The sequence below is a fragment of the Mauremys reevesii genome, linkage group 14 (genome assembly GCF_016161935.1).
Source record: "Mauremys reevesii isolate NIE-2019 linkage group 14, ASM1616193v1, whole genome shotgun sequence".
NCBI lineage: Eukaryota > Metazoa > Chordata > Testudines > Geoemydidae > Mauremys > Mauremys reevesii.
In genome coordinates, this window is record NC_052636.1 from 22342959 (window position 1) to 22363605 (window position 20647).

Consider the following 20647-nt stretch of genomic DNA (forward strand, 5'->3'; position numbering starts at 1 on the left):
TAGGTAAAGGGTCTTAGACCTAAGCATAGACACTTTATTTGGGTATAGGAAAAACAGTTCCTTTTCTGGGTAAAAGGGCACAGGATGTAGCTATGCTAACTTTGCTTTAGCTTAAAATGCAGGTTTTTGGCCTGTAGGTTTCTTGCATTACAGCCAAATGTATTTTTAATATGAATTAATAAACCTATCACAATACCGTACTTATAAGAAAAGAGAGATTTATGCAGGCAAGCAGATGAATCCTGAGAGCTACAGATGTTACTGTCTAAAAATGAGATGGGGTTAAAACTATGGAATATTCTTTGTGACAAGTATCCCACAAATTCCACTGACCTCCCGTGTTTTCTTTGCCTGCAGTAGGGTTTCCAGTTTCCAAACCTGATGTGCTCTCGCAGCTGGAACAAGGGGAAGAGCCATGGGTCCCGGACCTCCAGGGCTCTGAGAAAGAAGTGGTCCCAAGAGCTGCCTTTGCAGGTGAGGAATTGGTTCAGCAACTGCTTAGGAATGCAGGAAACATTTGGGATGCCCTACAAAGACCCTGTGAGCTCTTCAAGTTCAGGATTGTTCCCTGCAGATGTGGAATCATTATGGCAGATGTCACTCATGGCTTCCCTCCTATTCTGACTGACAACTGGCAGCAGGTCCCTCCCTGATCTCACTTTCCCCTGAGAGTTATGGTGCAATGAGGACCCAGAACTGATCCCTTCCTCTCTTCTCTGTGGAAGGGTTTGGGGAAAATCAGTACCTGATATGTTTGATCTCTCCCACATATATTTTGGTTTGTTCATCCCTTTTTCCATTCCTCTCTCTGACATTTCCTTTTTCTCAGGCACAGGGAGTGACCTATGTCTGGATTCTCTCTGTCTCCCATCCGGCGATGGCCTGGCGAGTGAGAACGAGGAGGAGAAACCCCAGCAGGAAGACACTGTGCAAGTAGATCCACATTGGCTGTTATCAGGAAGATCCAAAGGGAATGTTTCCAGGAGTTGTGCACTCCCAGAAAACACAAAAGCCTGTGAGACTCAGCAGAGGCCAGAGGAAAACTACAGTAGCCACTCAGACCTTATTCCACGCAACAGAATCAACTTGGAAGAGACACACTACATGTGCCCTGAGTGCGGGAAAAGCTTCAATCAGAATTCTCACCTTATCAGACATCAGAGAATCCACACAGGGGAGAAGCCCTACACGTGCTCTGAGTGTGGGAAAAGCTTCGGGCAGCGCTCTCACCTTATCAGACATGAGAGAATCCACACAGGGGAGACGCCCTACACGTGCACCGAGTGCGGGAAAAGCTTCGGGCGGCGCTCAAACCTTATCATACATTGGAGAATCCACACAGGGGAAAGGCCCTACACATGCCCTGAGTGTGGGAAAAGCTTCCATCATAGCTCAAACCTTATTATACATCAGAAAATCCACATAAGAGAGAACTGTTATAAATCCCTTGACTAGGGCTGGAGAACGATTTTTTTTTTTAATCACATTTGCTAATTCCCTTCTTTGGGGTCAGTCCTGTGATCTTTTCTATCAACTCCTTTCCTTTGAGTCGAAGGAGTGTGTGTCCCTCCAGCCAGGAATGTTCGTCAGCTCCTGATGGGGGAGAGGTTTGATTCCAACAAGCTACACTGAGGCTAAAACTACCTGTGCCTGACATCCACTAGGGCTGTACATGGCGTTGGCTGCTCAAGTTAGTGATCTTGGTGTAAAAAGACAATTATAGTTGTTGTGCAGATGCAGCCCAGGTGCAGTGGTTGGCATTAGCTTCCCCCTTGACCTGACCTAAACTCCATCACTTTCCTAGTCTAAACAAACCCTGAGCATCCCGGTTATACTGTTCCCCCATTTCAAAGCCATTGTTAGTCATCGAGTTCACTCTTGGGGAAGAAGTTGTTTCACTCCCAGTTGCTCTGATGTTGGTTCAGGTTGTGCTGGAGAGCAGATATTTTTACTACCATTTTTCTCACTTAAAATATATTGAACTATAACAAAGAGCAGGAACAGGGCAGGGATAGGGGAAAATGTCATTTCACCCTCTGGAACAACAGAAGAAGATGGGGTAAATCAGAGGGATTCCCCTATTCCCCATCACCATCCCAATCCCCCTGTTGTGCAGTTGGTTAGGTCAGTATTTTTTCTAAAGGGCTGGGAAGAGGATTCCCTCGTAAATAACTTGTAACTAAACAAAGTGCCCATGCACTGGGCTCCCAAAGCAGTTGTGGGCTAGGCCCTGCAGGTCGCTCCTGAAGAGATCTCCTTCCTCATTAGCTGCATGTTGCCTATTATTTGGGAAATACAATCCCTATCTAGGTAGAGATGGGAAATATAGAAGTGACTTTTCTCATCAGCTCACCCCTGGGAGATGCTGCAAATGTGTAGAAAATGAAATCCTTGTTGAATGTGATATAGCTGCAGAAAGATACCTGTTTTTAATAGAGACCTGACATTTGTTGTCTTACAGGGATTCTAAGTCGCACCTGAATTTAGTCCCTAATTTAAATCTGTGCCACCAGATTAAAGAAATAAAAAGGCATAGTTGGGGGAGTTGTACCTCACTGTCGCTACTGATCTGTTGTGCGGTTGGTGAAGAATTCTACGCCAGAGAAGTGTCAAATTACTCCAAGTAAGGTCAAAGATTTGACAAGAACTCAGGCAAAAATTGCAGGTACTAGTGGTTGATTTTCACCCCCGAGATGGAAGCTACGGTGACCTGTGGCCCAGGTAAACTATTTTTAGAACCTGCTCCCTAGTTAAGTGGCATTGGTCACACTCCTGAAGGATGCCATGATTAAATTGGGCACAACTGTCTTTTACCATTTGAATCCAAAGTTAGATGAAGCACAGAGAGAAACAGCTGATTCCTTCAGAGCCATTCCATGCCTCTGGGTCTCAATCTGGCTGCCTTGTTGGACAAGAAGCACTTCCATGCTGGGCAAACAATGGTAGCCAATGAGGGAATGTATCAGATGCGAAGTTCAGACTGCAGGATACTTGAATGCTGAGTCCAGAGTCTGTGGAGTAGTCTAGGCCTGCACAACTCGTAAAGCAGCGAGGGCAATATTACTCCAAAGAAAACAGCTGAGGGATGAAACCCCCCCGGCCTCACTGAACACCACCCCCCAGCGCTGTGGAGCCCCTCCCCGAAACAATCCCCCCCAAGCGCCACCCGCCCCGTGGAAACAAACCCTCCTTCCCTAGCACCGTCCTGCCAAAACGGTGGTATTGAACCTTGTTAATAAGTTATAGCGGGCCCCTAAGATAGTATAATTAAGGTAAAAGAAAACTGTCTTTTTGCTAGAAGTAGAATAAGATCTTCCCCCCACTTGGTAATCAGTTGCCTGTGGAGTGAATGAGGTGGGACTGAGGAAGGCAGCACCTCCAGACAGCTGCAACCCTTGGAGAGGGGCTGGGAGCCCGACCAGATCAGCAGAACAGGTCAGCCACTGACTCATAGCTCGTCTCCTCAGTCCCCTGCTGCTGGCTCACCAGCCCCTCCCACTCGCCTCCTCAGCCCCCCCCTTCCATGCTGTCAGCTCAGCCACCCCTTTGCCACTGCCTGCCCACTCGCCTCCTCAGCCCCCCACCCTCACCTGCTATTGTGTCCTACAGGAGGCCTGTGATACACTGGGGGTCAGATTAGATGCTCTAATGGTCTCTTCTGGCCGTAAAGTCGACTAATTTCTGAAAAACTGAGTGTAGCATTGGGAGCAGCGTCTGACATTTCCTGTCTAGCCAGCTTGCTGCCTAGAACGAACGCTCCTTGAGTGGGGTGATCCACAGGGAGTAGCTCAAACCTCCACAGTGCCTGGCCAGGGGCAGGACATTAGCCCAGCAAGGGAGGGGTGTGGCAGTGACATCACAAAGGCCTTTTGCAGGACCTCAGACTGTTGGTCCGAGGTGGTGGGGAGGTGGTGACCTCACAGAGAGATGCTGACATCAGCCAGGCAGGACAGGGGCGAGGGGCCAGGGAAACCTCAGAGACCCCTGTGGCTTTGCTCCAGCAAGTCTCCTTCTCCAGGCCTCTCTCTGAGGACTGAGAGAGTATTCGGGTTCACAGACGTGAGCGCCAGGAGGAACCTCTTTTGAGTTTTCTCCTTCCCTTTTAGTGATTTTACTAGAAAACAGCCATCCCTGTTTAGAAGGTAAGAGCCTCCTGGAGGTTTGAAACCTGTTCAGTCTGATCCAGCTGGTGACAGTTGAATTCTAGGCATGGAAAATACGAGCTTAAGCAGGCAGAAGTTTATGGCGCACCTGGGATTTTGTCCCTTATAATCACCGGGGACATTAGGATTTGTTGTTTTTGTTTCACCTTTTCCTCCTCCTCCCTCCCTCCTTTCTCTTCGTCTCTTGCTTCTTTTGTCCTTTCTCCTGTTCCTCCCAACATTAGGAGAGGTGTGTGTGTGTGTATTGCGGGGGAGTGCTCTGCAGCTCTCACTGTGGGAGGTCCATCCAAAAATGTGGGGCTGAAATAGTGCTCGGGCAGTGATCCCCACCGGTGACCTGGGCCATCCTTTGGGCTCTCTGGTGAGAACCCTCAGCCTCCTGTCCTCAGTCTCTACCCTGATTGGCTGAGCAGGGGGTTATTGACAGGGAGGAGACTCAGGTCCTTTATGTTCTCTTTTAAGACCAAGGAAATAAGTCAGAACCAGTTCTGTGTTTGACAAATTTTACTGCTTCTCTGCATTAATGGTCTCTGAGCAGTTCATGATTCTCTCTAACATTGCAGTTCTCCTCAAATACTTGCTGAATAATTACTGTGCACTGTTGTTGGTCTGGAGCTCATCTGAGAGCACTTTACTCAGGTCATTCAATGTCTGAAATTCAAGATCCGAGGGTTAGTTTGAAAATCAGGGCTCTTGGGTCCTATTCCCAACTCTGCCCCTGCCTGGGCGTGTGACCTAAGACAAGTCAATTCTCCTTTCTCAGCCTTAGCTTCTCTCTCTTTCAAGTAGGGATAATAATGATCCGCTCCTACCTATCTCAACACACTCACTCTTCCCCAATACACACACTGTCTCTCCCCACACACAAACAGTCTCCACACTGCAGTTGAAAAGCAGCTCGCAATCCAGTAGGATGCCCATGGAACAATGGGATGGAGAAACCTGTATCGTGTGATGCTGTGCCATCCTCTGAGACATCGCAAACCCTTCTCAAATCACCCTGCACCTGTTGCACAGTGGGATAGCTACCCACAGTGCACTGCTGTCTGGCGATCCAAGAGATGCTAGCGTGGATGTGCTCTGGTGACACAAGGGGCATATTGTGGACATGCAACTGCGGTTTAATTAAAACACTTTAAAGCAGCAATGCCAGGGGCTTGGTGGCTCCTTTCTTTCCTCACCCTGGAGTAAACTCAGCTTTTTATTCCATTCTTGATGTTTCATGGAATAACAACAGACGACCGAAGAAAGACGTGGACAGGGTGGGTGTCAGGGGTGGGGCAGGTCTTGGAGGTGGGGGCAGTGGGCAGGGAGGTTTCAGGGGAGGGGCACAGAGGTGCAAGTGGTGCAGGGCAGGTCTCAAGGGAGAGGCAGAGAGGTGTGGGTGGTGGGCAGGGTTGGTTGCAGTGACGGGTCAGAGAGGTGGTGGTGGCGGCTGGTGGGCAGACCGTGTGGTAGGGGGTGGAGAGGCACGAGCAGCAGGTAGGAAGGCCTTGGGGGAGGAGGGGAGCGAGAGAAAGGTGGATCAGCAGTCCTCAGCCAAAGAGGAAGAGAGGTGGGTGGGAAGTGGCCAAACAGGAGCAAGGGGGGAGCACAGGTGCGGCCTCAGAGAGAGAAGGGTGGGGGGGCAGTGCCATGGTCTGGGCACCAATGGGCCCCCCACTTCTAGGGAGCTTCCAGCGCTCACACCCAGCCTCCCCAAATGCAAGAGCCATGAGCCACCTATTCTCTTCATCTTCACTAACCAAGCCCCTCCCCAAGCTATGTTGATGGAAGAAGCCCTCCTGTTGGCACAGTGCTATCTGCACCGGGGTTAGGCTGATATAACTGCATTGCTTAGGGAGGTAAATTTTTTACACCCTGAGTAATGTAGTTACACCGATCTAATTTTGTAGTGTAGACCTGTCCAAAGAACCTTGGGAGTAAAACTTCACCTGCTCCTCTGCTTTACTGAATCCAAACACCAGCAAAGCTTGTCAGGCCCAGATGGAGGTTGGCAGAGAGTCAGGTGTGTGCAGACATGATCCCTTCAGCAACTCTAGGCACCATGGCTTAGCTGGCTAAAACCACTGTTTTGTATACAGGAGATCCTGGGTTCAAGTTCCAGTGGTACCTTACTGAGTTGCTTTTGGGGCACCTGGTATTGGCTACTGTCAGAAGACAAGATTCAGAGCTAGATGGACCTTCGGTCTAGCCTAGTGTGGTTTTTCTTATGGTTTAAATTACACTCACAGGCACTGAGGATAGAGTTACTGAAAGTTTGGGAGTTAGGAGCTGATAGGTCAGTGGTCCAGTCCCCTCTCAGACAACCTCCTCCCTCTGGGACAGGGGCAGGTCTGAGCTCTCACACCAAATGCTCATGGTGGCTGCCAGAATCTGTGGGCAGCTCGTTTAGTTTATGCCAAGGGTTGAGTCCTATTTTGTGCACCGTGTCTGAGAATGAAAATCCTAAACCGCTCTTTGAAATGACGAATGCAGCAGGACGTGTCATTGTCCCTGCCCCAGAGCAGACAGACCGATGGAGAAATGCCATGAGTCCAGGGTAATACTCCCCTGCGGTTTTACCATTTCCACTTGCTAAACCCCCTCCCAACCTTCTGGGCTCCTGGAGCAGGGGACTGAGCCTGAGCCGAGACACGGACACTGCAACTTTACAGCCCAAGCCGCATGACCCTGATTAACGTGACACGGGCCAGTCATGGGTGTTTCATTGCACTGGAGACGTAGCCTAATGTTATGTCTGCACTGCGATTAACACACCCAGGGCACCTGTCGCAAAGCCCGGGTCAGCTGACTCAGGGTTATGGGGCTTGGGCTGCAAGACTATAAAATTACAGTGCAGACAGATGGGCTTGAGCCCACCCTCTGAGACCCCACGAGGGGTGAAGGTTTCTGAACCCAGGCTTCAGTGTGAACACAAATATCTGCACCACAGTTTTTAGCCTCTCAGCTTTAGCTTCATGAGGTCAGATGGTCCAGGCCAGCCATGCTGCCATCTTTATCCCAGGAGAGATGGACTCTAAGGGTACGTCTCCATTGCAATGTCAGCCAATGGGTGGCACACTGTACTCAAAGCAGCACCCTGGAAGCCCCATATTCACCACTCTCATATAATGATGATACGGTTTGTACAAAGTCTGCCTGGTCAGGTGTCATTTCAAAAGTCTTGGTCTGTTGAACATTAATATTGTGTTGGATTGTGTGTGTAGCATTGGCTGGGAAGTTTTGTTCTGTGTGTGTTACTGAGATGAGGTTGGGAAATGCCCCCCACCAGCCTTTCAGGTGTGACAAGGGAGGAGCCAGACCGCTGCTGGGATCCACACTGCCAAGGACTATCCCAGGAACCATGTACAATGCAGACGTCTCCGAGATAGCACAGCGACAATGGACACTGCTTGCTCACATCCTAGCAAAGGTACTTCCTAGCCAGTTGGAAGAAACTATGAAAGGGGGGGTAGAGACATTATCAGTTGGCCTCTCTCCCCCACAACTCAACAGCTGGAAACACACCTGGATGACAAAACTGATTCAGAAATCAGAAGAGAATAATAATAGTACATTCAAACCAAAGTCCCCAAACAGACTAGTAGTGGTTTTTCAGCAGAAAATTTTCAGTTTGGGGAATTCTGTTTTCTCAGTCAGACTTTGCCAAGGGAAGCAGAGAGAAAATGGTTGAGTTGTCTCCTTCAGAACAGCTTGGCCTAGGCACTAGCTCTGGTTCACTGTTGTGGCCTTGCTCAGGTTGGGGGTAGTTTAATTATTTGGGGAGGTCCCAGGGTGTTTGGGGGAGATTATGAGGCTGTTCCCTTTTGAGATAAAAACTAAGAAATGCAGGACTAGAGAATTGTTTTAGAAATCTGGTATTTAGACATTTTATTTGAAGCAAAGGGGGGGGGAGAGATCCTGAGAAGGTTTTTGTTTGCAAGAAGCAACATTGTTTGATCTGTCATTGTACCAAAGGGGGGAGATGGTTGTCTATAAAGGAGGGTGAAGACTAAATGCAGCCGCTGAGGATGGGATTTGAACCCTGCGTGCAGAGCACAATGGATTAACAGTCCATCACCTTAACCACTCGGCCACCTCATCTGAGCTATCAAGAAGTGGACAGGAGGAGAAATCTAAGGCCGGCAGAGAGAGGGCCACTAAGGAGTTTTTAAATACTAAGCGTAAGCAGGGGCTGAATGAGCTCCCCCCTCACATCTAGTGAGGAGCTGGGGGAAGACTTCAGGAACAGGCCGTGTTTGCACAGACACCCCTGCTCTGCCTAGCTATGCAGCATGATGGGGCCGCTTCCCCAAAATGACCAGTTTGGGATGGTGGTGGGTTGCAAATCACTTTAGCATTGAGTGCAATGAAATGTTATTCTCCTTCCTGTACGAGTGAAGGGCAGCAGAACGTACCTAGGCCGTCCTGACGGAGGGGTGGGTGGGGGAGGAATCGCTTTCATTGGACTGCAGAGAAGTGATTGAGGACGTCACCCTAACCCAGTGGGCCCCAAACATTTCACACTGCGCCCTCGTACCCATGGCTGTGGCCCCTCGGAAGCCGCGGTCGAGAACCGGGGCTGGGAGTGGGGCCGGTGCTTGCTGGGGAGGGGGGTGCGGACAGGGGTAAGGGGGTCGAGGCCGGGCTGGGAGCCAGGGGCCCAGGCTGAGGGTGGGATTGGGGAAGAGCTGGGACAGAGTGGCGCTGAGTGTTGCTCCCTCCCTGCCCTCCATGGGGGCTGGCTCAGGCCCTGAGGTGCCCCCATCAATCTTCCTCTGTGTCCCCCTAGGAGTCACGCCCCACATTTTGGGGTCCGCTGCCCTAAACTGACCCCTAGTCACTAAGCAGGGGCTAGTGATGCTAAAGCCTAGGGACAGGGAGCTTTGCCAGAGTGGAGCCTGTAGGTCACATGCTGGGGGGCTGTGACGGGCACACAGGCTCCGTGCTCTGGAACAGCTCGGAGTCAAACCCAGGCAGGAGCCTCCTCAGTGTGACACCCCCAGGGGACGCCCTCACTGGGGGAAGCCTCCTTGGCTTCAGCCCCTCCTGGGACTGACCTTGGACCTTTCAGCCCCCCTGTTCCACACCAGGAGCTTCCTGCAGTGAGTCCACCTGAATCGGACACCTGGGAAAGCCTCACCCCCCTGAAGGGGAGTCCTGCACCCCCAACTTCCACAGTCGCCAGTGACTCTCCGCCAGCGCTGTACAACAGAAGGTTCGTTAGGGGTCTGGGATCCAGCCTGGGAAAGTTCTGTGTTCGCACAGGAAGCAGGAAGATTCAGCAACGTCCATCTTGGGGAGACCCCGAACTCAGAGCCTGGGCTCTCCCCTCGAGTCCCAACCCAGCAGACTCCTTGCTCACAACAGCCCGACTCAGCCAGGCCCTTTGCCCCTCGTCTGTCCTCTGTCCTGTTTCCCTGGCAACCTGCTCACCTGGCCTCCAGCTCGTTCTTTGTTCTCCGACTCCTCCCGGCCAGCTGGCCTCTTGCAGCAGGTGCGCCCCGGCCATCGGTTGCTAGGAGACAGAATTTGTGGCCATTGTCTGGGCCCAGGCAGCTCGACAGCAGCCACACCTGCCCTTTGGGGGTCTCTGCCAAGATTTAACCCCCTTGTCCCACCACCGAGATCCGTGGTCCCAAAACACTTCAGGGTCATGCCCCCCACCCCTGTCCATGCTCCCCCCGAGTCGTGGCTGGGAGTGGGGCCGCAGCTAAGGGGGAAGGGACACAGACAGGGATAAGGGGACTGAGGCAGGGGCCAGAGCTGGGGCTGGAGCCAAGAGTGGAGCTTGGTGGTTCCTCCTCCCCACCCCTATGGGGGCTGGCCCGGGCCCAGTTGCATCCCCCTGAATGTTACTCCATTCCCCTGAGCTAGAACCTGGGACTCCTTCCCCTTCCCCAGGCTGTGGGCGGGAGGCATTTCACAGAGCTCTTGGAGCTATAGCCCGTGGCTAAGGAGAGAGAAAAAGCCTCCTATCCCCCTCTGCTCTGGGGGCTGGGTTTACTCCTGAAGCCTCTGCCCCCCACCTAGTGCCTATGGCTCATCCCTGACCCTTGCTGCTGCTCCTTGCTATAGACTATGAAAGGAGCGGAGGCAGCGCAGGAGCCTTCTGGGGACGCAGATCTGAGGCTTTGGGAAAGACACATTGTCTGAGACATCAGAGCGCTGCAAACCCTGCAGCCACCCCCTCAATCCGGGGCCTGTTCCAGCCCTGAGTCTGGGCTGCCACGATCCCTCCCCCATAGCAGGGCGCCCACAGATTACAGCCTGGAAATAGGGGTGTGAGACTAGCTCCTGCTTTCCCTGACAGGGCCTCCCCTAGACCAAGTGGCATCCCAGGCAAGACGTGTCTTCGGAACCTCCCAGCCCCGCTCCATATGTTAAACCATTGAATACCTTATTTTTATCGCATTTGTAGCTCATTTCATGATTTTGATGCACAGTTTGGATGCAGGATTTTCTCTATCATATAAGACAATAAATGTTCATGCTAGGATGTGTAAATCTGTATTTATTCATGCCATATATAAGCAAATTAAAAAAATCATTTCTTTTAAGCATATAGAAACTTTTAATTTTGACAGTAACTGAAATGTACTAACATCTAGCAATGGAGCACTCACCAGCACAGGGTGGGCCGGTATTAAATAGTGTTACAGTCGGAGACAGACAGCGTTAGGATGTTAACCCCAGGCCCTTTGTTCAAAGGTCGCTTCTCTCACCTTTCCTCCATGAACTGAAGTGCAGCATTCAAGAGATCCAGAGACTAGTTGATGACGTTTCCAAGTGCTAAAATAGCAAGCGATGTCCGTCTTGCATTGGCCATTATTGACTGGAGCAATGGTTTATGGAGAATAAACTTCAAGGTGAGAAGCAGTAGCCCCAAAAGGCCCCTGCAGGTGCTGAAGTAGCTCAGTTGGGAGAGCATTAGACTGAAGATCTAAAGGTCTCTGGTTCAATCCCAGGCTTCAGCAGGCTGTTTCATCCCTCTTCCTGCAGCAGTGGGCTCTTTCCTGGAAGCACAGCACTGCCTTTACTCAATACAAGTCCCTTATTTTGGGCTTCACTGCAGGAAAAGGCAGCATTGGCTTTTGCACTCAGTTGGCCCACTGAACCTTTCTTTCTTCTCTTGCTGCTTCTCAGCAAGGGGAAGAAAAAGAAGCTCCCCTTCAAGCTAGAGTCACAAGGGTGATGTAAGGACGACTTCCTGATCCCTGGCTCCAGTCCTCTGGTCTTCCAGCTGACCCATCAGAGAGCTGCTGCCAGTTTCTCCAGGTTCGCCCATCAGTGTGTGCCAGGGTGAGCACCACCAAAGTGCAGGGAATTTGAGGGCAGGGCAGGGCAGGGCAGTGCACTGTAATGGAGTTTCTGTAGTGTAGTGGTTATCACATTTGCCTAACCTGCATCGAGCCAGCTAGGCAGAACTGACACCAACTTGTCTGGGGTGTTTCCCAGAAGCAGAGCACAAGTTTGAAATACAGGCAGCATAGAACCAATATTCATAACGTCAACTACAAAAATGATACACATCTAGAGATGGCATCATTATCAGCCAATCAGAACCTCTCCATAGACCCCTTACACGACACCTTTCTACAATATTGGCTGCAAATATAGACCAGTGGTTGCAATGGTGATCTATACAGTTACAGTTTATGTCAATAACGTCACAGGAGGTGACACGGCATCAGTGAGACTGATACTGGAATACTGCCTCCAGTTTTGGTGTCCTCGTTTGCAAAAGATGTTGTGAAATTAGAGTTTGGGACAGCAAAGATCCACCAAATGTTCTGAGGGCTGGAGAAAAATGCCTTCTAGGGAGCTATTGAAAGAGCTCAACCTGTTTAGCTTCTCAAAAGAAGATTGAAAGGTGACTTCATTGAAGTGTTGAAGTGCCTTAATGGAGAGAAAAGACTGGGTATTAAAGGGCTCTTGAATCGAGCAGAGAAAGGCATAACAAGACCCAGTGGCTGGAAGGTGAAAAGATACAAATTCATATTACAACTAAGGCACAAATAGTCAACAGCGAGGATGATTCACCACAGGAACAAGCTACCAAGGGAAGTGGTGGATTCTCCATCTCTTGATGTCATTTCATGAGGACTAGATGCCTTTCTGCAATGTGTTTGCCCCAAAAGTAGCTCTTGTGTCCTACAGGAGGCCTGTGATATGCAGGGGGTCAGATTAGATGGTCTAATGGTTTCTTCTGGCCGTAAAGTTGACTAATTTATGAAAAACCGAGTGTAGCATTGGGACCAGCATCTGATGTTTTCCTGTCTAGCCGGCTTGCTGCCTAGAACGAACGCTCCTTGAGTGGGGTGATCCCCAGGGAGTAGCTCAAACCTCCAAAGTGCCTGGCCAGGGGCAGGACATTAGCCCAGCAAGGGAGGGGTGTGGCAGTGACATCACAAAGGCCTTTTGCAGGACCTCAGCCTATTGGTCCAAGGTGGTGGGGAGGTGGTGACCTCACAGAGAGATGCTGACATCAGCCAGGCAGGACAGGGGCGAGGGGCCAGGGAACCTCAGAGACCCCTGTGGCTTTGCTCCAGCAAGTCTCCTTCTCCAGGTCTCTCTCTGAGGACTGAGAGAGTATTCGGGTTCACGGACGTGAGCGCCAGGAGGAACCTCTTTCAAGTTTTCTCCTTCCCTTTTAGTGATTTTACTGGAAAACAGCCGTCCCTGTTTACAAGGTAAGAGCCTCCTGGAAGTTTGAAACCTGTTCAGTCTGATCCAGCTGGTGACAGTTGAATTCTAGGCATGGAAAACATGAGCTTAAGGAGGCAGAATTTTATTCCGCACGTGGGATTTTGTCCCTTAGAATCACTGGGGACATTAGGGTTTGTCCTTTGTGTTTCACCTTTTCCTCCCCGCCTCCCTCCTTTCTCTTCATCTCGTGCTTCTTTTGTCCTTTCTCCTGTTCCCCTCCCACTACTCTGTGTGTGTGTGTGTGTGTGTGTGTGTGTGTGTGTGTGTGTTGCGGGGCAGTGCTCTGCAGTTCCCACTGTGGGAGGTCCACTCAAAAATGTGGGGCTGAAATAGTGCTCTGGCAGTAATCCTCACCAGTGACCTGGGCCATCCTTTGGGCTCTCTGGTGAGAACCCTCAGCCTCCCGTCCTCAGTCTCTACCCTGATTGGCTGAGCAGGGGGTTATTGACAGGGAGGAGACTTAGGTCCTTGTTCTCTTTCAATACCAAGGAAATAAGTCAGAACCAGTTCTATGTTTGATGAATTTTGCTGTTCTCTGCATTAATTGTCTCTGAGCAGTTCATGATTCTCTCTAACCTTGCAGATCTCCTCAAATACTTGCTGAATAATTACTATCACTGTTGTTGGTCTGGAGCTCATCACAGAGCACTTTATTCAGGTCATTCAATGTCTGAAATTCAAGATCCGATGGTTAGTTTGAAAATCAGGGCTCTTGGGTTCTATTCCCAACTCTGCCACTGACTGGCTGTGTGACATCAGACAAGTCAATTCTCCTTTCTCAGCCTTAGCTTCTCCCTCTTTCGAGTAGGGATAATAATGATCCGCTCCTACCTATCTCACGGTGCGTGGAGGCAGGGTCGGCTCTAGATTTTTTGCCATCCCAAGCAAAAAAAATTTTTGGCTTCCCCCCACCCCAGCCCTGGGCTCCCCCCTGCACCTCCCTGCCACCCCAGACCTGGGCTCTCCCCACACACACATACCCCTGCACCCTCCTTCTGCCCCAGCCCTGGGTCACTGGTAACTTGCTCCCAGGGTGGGTCATTCAGCAGGGATTTTGGATGTGCACAGAACACAGACAGGATTGGTTCCCATAGAGTTACAGAACTGCAGTAAATTGGAACAATTTTCAGCTTGTGTGATTGGAGGAGATCTGGATGCATATTGTAAGACTGTCCTCCATACATGAGGAAAAGTTGAGGTGCCTTTATTCTTTTGTTCCACTCTTTGTTTCTATGGGGAATTTGCCAATGCAATATAACTGTCTTCCTTTTAAACAAATAAAACAAAAACAAACAAAAAGGCAATGGCTGTTGAAAATAGCAATTCCAGTCCTAATAACCCCTGGGAAGCATTTCTTGCTCAATTTTATCCTACTTTTTCTACAGCAAATGACAGTGGATCAGTATATTTGATTTGGAAGAAAACAGCTGCCCAAACTGAGCTGGAGCACTCCTGAATGTTGAGGTGTTCAAATCTGGAAGGCAAGCGCTAGATTCCCTTTCTGAACATTAGCTAAATCTGGAAAGGAAAAGTCAATTTCTCCTTCCACGGCTCAGGAGTGGAAATCCTGCTACGTGCCTGGTGCTGTATCTAGAGCTGCCCAGGTCCAACAGAGCCTCCCCTCCCTCACTTTTCATTTTAACTTCTGGAGGGATCCACGTACCTCCCTTGCCAGGCTTCAGCTAGAGAGGGGCCCTGTCCATTTAGTCCTCCCAATTCCGTCTTTGGGGGCTGCCAGGTGAGGTCACACCAGTATCCCTCAGCCCGTCTGGGGGTGTCTTCTGAAGGGGATGTCTGGGGCAAAGCTTTCTAGTCCAAAACGTCGGTGGCTGGAGGTGGGGGGGCGCCATTTTCAGTAGTTTAATTTTTGGTGCTGCATTGAGTGACTGCTGTGTGCAGTGATATAGTGACCCCTGGGTCTCTGAATGAGGCTTTACACTTGGGGGGGAAGAGGGGGCAAGTGGGGAGCAGGTGGGGGAGCGGGTGGGCAAGTGGCAGATGGGCACAGAGGTGAGCAGTGAGCCAGCAGGGGCTCTAGGGGCGGGCAGGGGGGTTTCTGGCAGGGGAGGGAGGAGGTGAAAGGAGGTGAGTGGTGGGTGGGGGACTGACTAGCAGGAGATGCAGCAGGCCAGTGGGGGGCTAGGGGGTGAAGAGGGGTGTGATGGTGAGATCTGGTCACCCTACAGGGGCCGTTTCTTCTCCCTCCCCCAAACCTTCCTTTTCGGCCCACAGCTGTTTCAGGGGGGCAGCGCTGGGGAAAGAGGGTTTGTTTCTGCAGGGTGGGTGGCACTGGGAGGGGGGTTGTTTCCACAGGGATGGGTGGTGCCGGGGGGGGGTGTTTCAAGGGGACTGGGTGGCAGAGCAGGGGGAGCAATTTTATATTCTTGCCTTGGGTGTAAAAATAGCTAGTTACGGCTCTGGGACCCCATATTGTGCAAGGTGCTGTACAATCCCTGGCTAACACTGGGACACCCAGGGGGTTCCCCTCAATTTCCCTGAGCCTCTGCTGCCCAAATTCTTCTGAGTCCATCTGGATCACCCCCCCGCCGCAAAAAACCCACCTTTCCAAACAGTCCTTCTTTCCCTGCCCCCTGATTCTGCTTTCACACCCTGGGCCCATCTCCTCTCTTTGTCCCTCCCCTGCCCCCAGGTGAGCAGAGATGGAGGCAACTTCAGCCACTGGAGCCAGCCCCAGCGAGCGCTGCAGCCCGCCCAGGGGCTGTTTGCAGACACAGGAAGGGAGCAGCTGGGAGCGGGGGGTGCTGGGAAGAAGGAGGCAGGAGAACAAATCCCAGAGGGGGGGGCAGCTCCTGGGGGCGGGGCTCTGGCGCAGCCCGGGGGCGGGGCAGCTCCTGGGGGCGGGGCTCTGGCACAGCCCGGGGGTGGGGCAGCTCCTGGGGGCGGGGCTCTGGCACAGCCCAGGGCGGGGCAGCTCCTAGGGGTGGGGCTCTGGCACAGCCCAGGGGCGGGGCAGCTCCTGGGGGCGGGGCTCTGGCACATTGTGACGCAGGAGCCCGGGCTCAGCAGCTGCTCCCTGGTGGCCACGTGCTGCCAGCAGCGCTGGAGCCGCCCGGGCCGGAGCGGAGCCGCTGTTCTCAGCTGCAGCAGGAGCTGCCCCCGGCCCCGCTGGGCTCCAGGTGGGGACAGAGCCTGGGGCCCGGGGCTCCCCTGGGTGCGGCTGGCGGGGCGGGAGGGGAGAGGCCGGAGCTGCAGGCGGGGAAGGGCGGGGGGGCAGGCGGGGGGTTGATCGGTCTCTGGGCACCAGGGGAGCCCTGGGGCAGAGTGTGTGTGTGAGTGTCCCGGGCCCAGGCGTGCGCAGGGGGGGAGCCCCGGCACCCCAATGCCCTGAGCCCCGGCTGGGGAGGCTGCTCCCCCCCTCCCGTGGGGGCTCCGGGGAGGGGGGAGGCTGCGGCGGCTGCAGGCGGGTGCTCAGCCCCCACCGGGAAAGACCCGCTGCCGGCAGCTTGTGGCGCCTCCTCCGCTGAGCTTTTCCCTGGGGGTGGCCTGGGCGCAGCTGCGATCAGCTGTTTGCTGGGCAGGAGCTGCACTGGTGGGGGAGGAGCCAACCTGGGGCAGGCAGGAGAACCCCAGGCTCTGGCAGAAAATGTGGGGCTGAAGTCCCCGGCTCAGGAGCCCCAGCCACCTTAGTGGCAAAAGTTGCAGGGCTGAAGCCCTGACCCCCCTCTGTGTGGAGCTGGCCTGAGCCCCTCTCGCTCCCATCCCCCCTGTGGAGCTGGCTCTCACTCTCCGGCTGTGGAGAAATTCAGCCCAAATCTCCCCATGTTGGTATCTTCATTCCCCCCCCCCATCACCCAGGCATGGATGGTTTTAGTCCAGGAGGCAGGGTCAGTGTTGGCCCCATTGGGCAGGTGGGATCTAGGGCACAAGGAGGTGAAGTGACTTTCCCAAGGCTAAGCAGGGAGTCTGTGGCAGAGCAGAGACTCAAACCCAAAACAGCTGAGCCTGAGTCCTGTGCCTTAACCACAAGGCAACCTTCCCACCGAAGGAGAGGGAACCTTCTCTGCCACTTTAGGGCTTGGCTACACTTAAAAATTTGCAGCGCTGCAGCAGGGTGTGAAAACACACCCTCTCCAGCGCTGCAAATTGCGGCGCTGCAAAGCGCCAGTGTGGTCAAAGCCCCAGCGCTGGGAGCTGTCCGTTATTCCCCACAGGGAGGTGGAGTACGGACAGCGCTGGGAGAGCTCTCTCCCAGCGCTGGCGCTTTGACTACAGTTAGCGCTTCAAAGCGCTGCCGCGGCAGTGCTTTGAGCGCTAAGTGTAGCCACAGCCTTTGAGTGTGTGGGTGGGAGCAGCCACTAGACAGAGCTGCCAGGAGGTGGGAGGGGGTTGGATAGTTGGGGAGATTAGAGGGTGGGGGCCTCTGGAGGGGCGGTCAGGGGACAAGGAGCAGGGGGTTGGTTGGGGTGGGGGCGGAGGGGGCGGGGCAGGCAGGGAGCAGAGGGAGTTGGATGGGTCGGGTGTTGGCGGGGTCCTGTCAGGGGGTGGGGAGCGGTTGGATGGGGCGTGGGAGTCCCAGGGTTCTGTCTGGGGGTGGAGGTGTAGATAAGGGTCAGGGGGACAGGTAGGGTCCTAGGGAGTCAGTTATAGTGGGGGGGGTCTCAGGAGGGGGACGTCAGGGGACAAGGAACAGGAAGGCTTAGATAGGGGGTTGGGTCCTGGAGGGCAGTTAGGGGCAGGGTCCCAGGAGGAGGCAGTCAGGGGACAAGGAGCGGGGGGGGTTGGGGGTTCTGAGGGGGGCAGGAAGGGGAGGCAGTGGATGGGGTGGGCTAGGGCGGGCTCCTGGGTGCACACCTAATGAAACAAAGTGCGCACGCCTATGGTCACGGGGTGAGCCACTTGCATCCTTTTCCTGTTTGTGCCATTTCTTTCCATCTCAAAACCTGAGAACAATTCTCTCTGGTTCTTCCCTTCTCTCCCCTCCCCACATGTGGCTAGAAAATCCAAGGAGATTCCCTCGTTTTCCCTAAAATTATTGACTCTCTAGTCTCTTATTTTTCCCTATTTTGTCCAGAATTCTTCAATTCTCCTCAGCTTTGGGATGTGAACCCAACCCGTTTTATCTGCAGCAATTTGTCCTTGGGTAGGTGGGAATTTGCTGTCCTGTGTCATTCCCTGTGATGTTGATATAAACTGGGACTATATAGAATATGGTTTGCAACCAAGGTCCTGTAGTGGCACCAAATCTTATGTAAAAAGGGGTCATATAAGGTGTCTAAGACCAGGTTATGGGTTGCTGGTTATGATTATGCTGTCTGTATGCATGTATCCTTTTGTAGTTGAAGTTATGAATATTTAATCTATACTGTCTGTATTTCAAATTTGTGCTGTGTTTTTGGAAACATTCTAGACAAGTTGGTGTTAGCTTTGCCTAGCCTGTGTGATGTCCCATGAAGGACCATCAGCTACACAATTGACCCATGGAGAGAAAGCAGACACGCCTTGTAACTCAGCAAAGTGCAGGGACTGGCTCATGTGACTCCAGACTCCATTTTGCTGTAATTTTCCACAGTAAGGACAAAGAGGTTCTTACACCTGGAAAAGCCTATATAAGGCTAATGCCTCATCTCCATCTTGTCTTCAATCCTGCTTCTTACCTCTGGAGGGACTTTGCTACAAACTGAAGCTCTACACAAGGGACTGATGACCCATCCCAGCTGGGGATGTTCCAGAGACTTGATTTGAACCTGCAGTTTATGCCATCACTGCTACAAGCCTGAACTAAGAACTTTGCCATTACTGTATGTAATTGATTCCATTTAACCAATTCTAGCTCTCATCTCTACCTTTTCCCCTTTATGAATAAACCTTTAGATTTTAGATTCTAAAGGATTGGCAACAGCATGATTTGTGGGTAAGATCTGATTTGTATATTGACCTGGGTCTGGGGCTTGATTCCTTGGGATCGAGAGAACCGTTTTCTTTTATTGGGGTTTTGGTTTTCATAACCATTCATCCGCAGGACAAGTGGCCCTAGTGGTGATACTGGTAGACTGGAGTGTCTAAGTTTCAGAGTAGGTGTATTCTATTTGCTACCCAAGATCCATAAACCTGGAAATCCTGGACACCCCATCATCTCAAACATTGGCACCTTAACAGCAGGATTGTCTGGCTATGTGGACTCTCTCCTCAGGCCCTATGCTACCAGCACTCCCAACTATCTTCGAGACACCACTGACTTCCTGAAGAAACTATAATCCCTTGGTGATCTTCCAGAAAGCACCATTCTGGCCACTATGGATGTGGAAGCCCTCTACACCAACATTCCACACAAAGATGGACTACAGGCCGTCAGGAACAGTATCTCCGATAATATCACGGCAAACCTGGTGGCTGAACTTTGTGACTTTGTCTTCACCCACAACTATTTCACATTTGGGGACAATGTTTACCTTCAAGTCTTGCATCCGAAGAAGTGGGTATTCACCCACGAAAGCTCATGCTGCAAAACGTCTGTTAGTCTATAAGGTGCCACAGGATTCTTTGTTGCTTTTACAGATCCAGACTAACACGGCTACCCTCTGATACTTCAAGTCAGTGGCACTGCTATGGGTACCCGCATGGCCCCTCAATATGCCAACATCTTTATGGCTGACTTAGAACAACGCTTCCTTAGCTCTCGTTCCCTAACGCCCCTACTCTATTTGCGCTACATTGATGACATCTTCATCATCTGGACTCATGGAAAAGAAGCCCTCGAGGAATTCCACCGTGATCTTAACAATTTCCATCCCACCATCAACCTCAGCCTAGACCAATCCACACAAGCGGTCCATTTCCTAGACACTACTGTGCTAATAAGCGATGGTCACATAAACACCACCCTATACCGGAAACCCGCTGACCGCTATACTTACCTACATGCCTCCAGCTTCCATCCCGGACACACCACACGATCCATTGTCTACAGCCAAGCACTAAGATACAACCGTATTTGCTCCAATCCCTCAGACAGAGATAAACACCTACAAGATCTCTATCAAGCATTCTTAAAACTACAATACCCATCTGCTGAAGTGAAAAAACAGATTGACAGAGCCAGAAGAGTACCCAGAAGCCACCTACTACAGGACAGGCCTAACGAAGAAAATAACAGAACGCCACTAGCCATCACCTACAGCCCCCAACTAAAACCTCTCCAGCGCATCATCAAAGATCTACAACCTATCCTTAAAGATGATCTCTCACTCTCACAGATCTTGGGAGACAGGCCAGTCCTCGCTTACAGACAGCCTCCCAACCTGAAGCAAATACTCACCAGCAACCGCACACCATACAACATAAACACTAACCCAGGAACCTGTCCTTGCAACAAAGCCTGATGCCAGCTCTGTCCACATCTATTCAAGTGACACCATCATAGGACCTAATCACATCAGACATGCCATCAGGGGCTCGTTCACCTGCACATCTACCAATGTGATATATGCCATCATGTGCCAGCAATGCCCCTCTGCCATGTACATTGGCCAAACCGGACAGTCTCTACGCAAAAGAATAAATGGACACACATCTGACATGAGGAATCATAACATTCAAAAACCAGTGGGAGACACTTCAACCTCTCTAACCACTCAGTGACAGACTTGAAGGTGGCAATTTTGCAACAAAAAAACTTCAAAAAACAGACTCCAAAGAGAAACTGCTGAACTGGAATTAATATGCAAATTAGATACAATTATCTCTGGCCTAAACAGAGACTGGGAATGGTTGGGTCATTACACTAATTGAATCTAGTTCCCTATGTTAAGTTCTCCTCACACCTCCTATGGATC

General features: G+C 51.7%; 2 non-coding genes and 1 pseudogene across 2 annotated transcripts; 2 read left to right on the forward strand and 1 right to left on the reverse strand.

Annotated features, from left to right (window-relative positions):
• The first annotated feature begins 1176 nt into the window (after positions 1-1176).
• The window catches only part of LOC120381687, a 377258-nt pseudogene continuing 357787 nt past the window's right edge, over positions 1177-20647 (forward strand).
• On the reverse strand, positions 8169-8249 carry TRNAN-GUU. The gene has a single exon. It is a non-coding gene; the product is annotated as a tRNA-Asn (tRNA).
• Positions 11050-11122, forward strand: TRNAF-GAA. The gene has a single exon. It is a non-coding gene; the product is annotated as a tRNA-Phe (tRNA).